The 3,561-nt window shown below is 35.8% G+C and overlaps 1 long non-coding RNA gene across 1 annotated transcript; it reads left to right on the top strand.

The window, feature by feature from the left end:
• Positions 1 to 396: 396 nt before the first annotated feature.
• Positions 397 to 1,297, top strand: LOC145105474 (uncharacterized). Its single transcript, XR_013707323.1, has 2 exons — positions 397 to 929; positions 1,024 to 1,297. It is a non-coding gene; the product is annotated as an uncharacterized LOC145105474 (long non-coding RNA).
• The last annotated feature ends 2,264 nt before the right edge of the window (positions 1,298 to 3,561 follow it).

The following is a 3,561-nucleotide window of genomic DNA, read 5'->3' as shown; positions in this document are numbered from 1 at the left end:
ACACTAGTTTATATATAACTATATGGTAAATTGCTAAATAATAGTATTTTTATAAACTAGGTTTATTGTATTTTCGCATAAAAAGGGTAATTGACTTGTATAAAGAAATTATTTAGGCACATTTTGTAACGAATTTAAACTATTGGGGGCTGAATTGGTAATGTAATTAACCAAAAATAGGACTGCTTTGGTTAAAATATTTCAAGGAAGGGGTGTGAAGTGGTTATTTTTTATTCCAAGTTTGAAGATTAGGATTTATTATGTTAAAAATAATCAAAGGAGGGGTCTTTTCGAATAAATGGAATCAATATTTAGGAATAGGGACTGATTTCAAAATAAGGTTTTAATAATGAGGGTAGTTTGGTCCTTTCACCAGTTAAAATGGTATTAGGGCTTTTAAGCCCCCCGTCTTCGTCATTTGTAAGGAAAGGGAATGTTGAAGGCAGACGAACGATTGGGAGGGGAAGAGGCACGAAGGCAGTGACTGATCGATCCGTTGGGAGGAGGATCGCCGTCTCCGGGGCTTGACGAGGCCGGAGCATCGAAGACGTGAAGGAGCAGCGAAGGTTCGTTCGTTCTTCTCTCGCTATGAGGTGCGAAGGAAGGAGACCCGATGGCTGCTGATCTTTTCGTCGATCGATTCGCAATCGGTGATGTCCTCCGGGGTTCGACATAGGCCGAAGAAGAGGAAGGGAAAGAAGCAGCGAAGCTTCTGTGGGGTTTGCAAAAGGGTGTGAGAAGCGAGGGCAAAGGAGGTCTCGGTCTTTGGCCGGTCGCGAAGGAGAACGAAGGCAGAATCGTAAGGAGCTCTTTGATGGGGCAAGGCAAGCTGCGATATCTCAGGTGGGGACGGTTTGGCAGCAAGGATCGATGGAAGGAAGAAAAGGTTCGAAGATAGATTGTTTGGTGTTTGGAGTTCAACGCAGAAGGTATCTCCGTTTTCTTTCTTTTTTAATTTTTTTTTTATAGAAATCGATGGAAGAAACCAAATGAATGTTTGGGTTTGTTTGTTTTGCTTGACAGGAACAAGGAAACAAGAAGGTAGAGCAAGGGGCTCAACCTTGTGTTTCTTACCGGGAAAACAACACCTCCGAGGAGGTGTTCTTGTATGATTCACGGAACAGAAAGAAAATGACGAAATGAGTGATTTGAATGTTATTTTGAAGTTGATAACCTTTTGTTCGAATCAATTGCATAGTTTTATAGATGATTTTTTTTATTTTATTTTATTAAATAAGACTTGTAAAACTCATTAAGGTTTAACTTGTATGAATAAGTTTGGTTTAATTTGTACGAATCACATTGGTTAAATCTACACTCTTTGCATTTGTATTAATATTAGTTTTGTGATGTATTGTACCAGCATTAGTTTGGTGATGTATTATACTAGCATTAGTTATGTGATGTATTATACTAGCATTAGTTTTGTGTTGTATTTGTTTGATTTGGTATTTACTTATGTATATTCATGTTATATACATATAGTATAAAATTAAACTGATACGTTAGGAAATGTAAAATTATTAATTTGTAAAATATTGGTTTCTTAAATTAAAATTTGACATATATTTAATATATATTTATGAAAATTTAATCCACCACATATAGTTGATTATAACATATATATAGATTCATATATATTCAGTGTTGTTATATAATTTTAATTATATAACTTATATAAATTGTGTTTACATGGTTGTCTCATATTGTGTATTTTATAAAAACTCAAGTAAATACGTTTTGTATTTGACCATAAAACACATGTCATTCCCGTATATACATACATATATATAATTGTTCACGATTTTTTTTGTTAGGCTATTTTAATCGTTAAAACTCACGTCAACTGGATTTAGATTTATATATTATTCCGAAATATATAACCAATAATAGAAATCATATTGAAATAAATAGTTTAAGGTTTCACGATTAATAAATCTGAAAACGTCTGATTTTTTACTTTTATAAATATTTTTATCAAAAATATCTTAAATATAAAATTAAATATTGGGCTATAGCATGAGTCCAAAAATGCTTTCGGAATTCCCATTTGAGGTGTGCAAGTCCATCAATGGATAGAAACAATTTTGACAATTTTTTCAAGAAATCAATATTATACTGGTTTTGGATTCTTAAAACGGTCGTATCTTTTGCATACGAACTCTGTTTTGGACGTTATTTATGTTTTCGGGATCAGGGGAAACATGTACTACGAGGCTAGAGTGTTTGTTTTTCTCACAACGACTAAATACGAAATTTCAGTTTTTCAGACGTATTTTTATGGTTGCAGTTTGAGATGTTTAATTGGGTTGTCAATTTACAAATTTGGAAGTAAGATACCGTCTGGTATCTTATAATAGTTGAAATAACTCATTTATTTTATATTAGATGCACCAAAACTCCATGTGTCAAACTATAAAGAGTTTTACTATGAACTTGACCGTTCACAGTCTTTGACCTAAATTCTGGGATGTCACAACACAGCAGGACCGCCTCAACCCAACACACCATCACATATCAACATATACCATATCAAACCCTAGCTAGCATATACAGACAGTCATACAGATCTAACAAATCACTAAGGATAGCATCATACTATATACCAGGATACAGATCTAACAAATCACATAGCATCATCTAATGTACCAAGATATAGATCTAACAGATCACTACAACATACAATCATACGATAAATCAGGATAACAATCCAAAGGGTCTGGCCATGGTGCCTTCGACCCAAAAATACCGTGAGGAAGACTAACCTCGCACTACCGAATCTCACAGAAAGAATCTCTCGCCGCTTCCTCGCTAAAATCCCTGCGCTACAAATTATCACTATAATAATCCATCAACAATCGGATCTGGCCCACGCTAAGTGCCCAAACTAGGGTAAAAGACATTTTTTTACGCTTTAATCAATATGACCCAAAGCTAGGCTCAAACCAACAATCCAAATGCCCAAAATCCAAATGAACCCCCAAGGCCCATACATGGCCCAATAATCCAAATTGGGCCCAAATCCCATTGTGGCCTTCTCAAAATAACTATCAACCCAGAACCTGATGGTCCAATAAGGCCCAAAACAACTAAGCCAAAAGGATGGCCCAAACCGAAGCCCAAACACCGAAATCCATTCCTGCTGAGTACGCGGGGAGTACTCAGCTGTACGTGCAGCGTACATGCTTGAAGGGTTGTACGCCCAACGTACTCACCTATTCATCCAAGACTCAAATGTTAACCCTCAATCCATTAAGTCATTGATCTAAAACGTAGATCTGACTTCCCTGAGTAGGATTATCACGTAAAGTTGCTAACTTTACGTTCATGCATGGCTAAATGAAGCTCTTAAGCTTAAAGAGGACTTAATAAGCGACTTAATGCATGAATGAGACCCAATACCCCATAAAGTGTTGGATAAGGTGTCTAAGTCCATAACTATTTCTGGTATGTACTTGACCCGACCCGGCATGGTCCATTTGGGTTGCATGACACCATGCAATTGGATAAACTAAAATGAGAGAAATAACACTTATGGTTTATTAATATATTATAAGTTCT

Source organism: Lactuca virosa, chromosome 1, assembly GCF_052849685.1.
Source record: "Lactuca virosa cultivar CGN04683 chromosome 1, Lactuca_virosa_CGN04683_v6, whole genome shotgun sequence".
NCBI lineage: Eukaryota > Viridiplantae > Streptophyta > Magnoliopsida > Asterales > Asteraceae > Lactuca > Lactuca virosa.
Note: the sequence above shows the minus strand (reverse complement) of the source record. Positions and strands in the feature narration are given on the sequence as shown.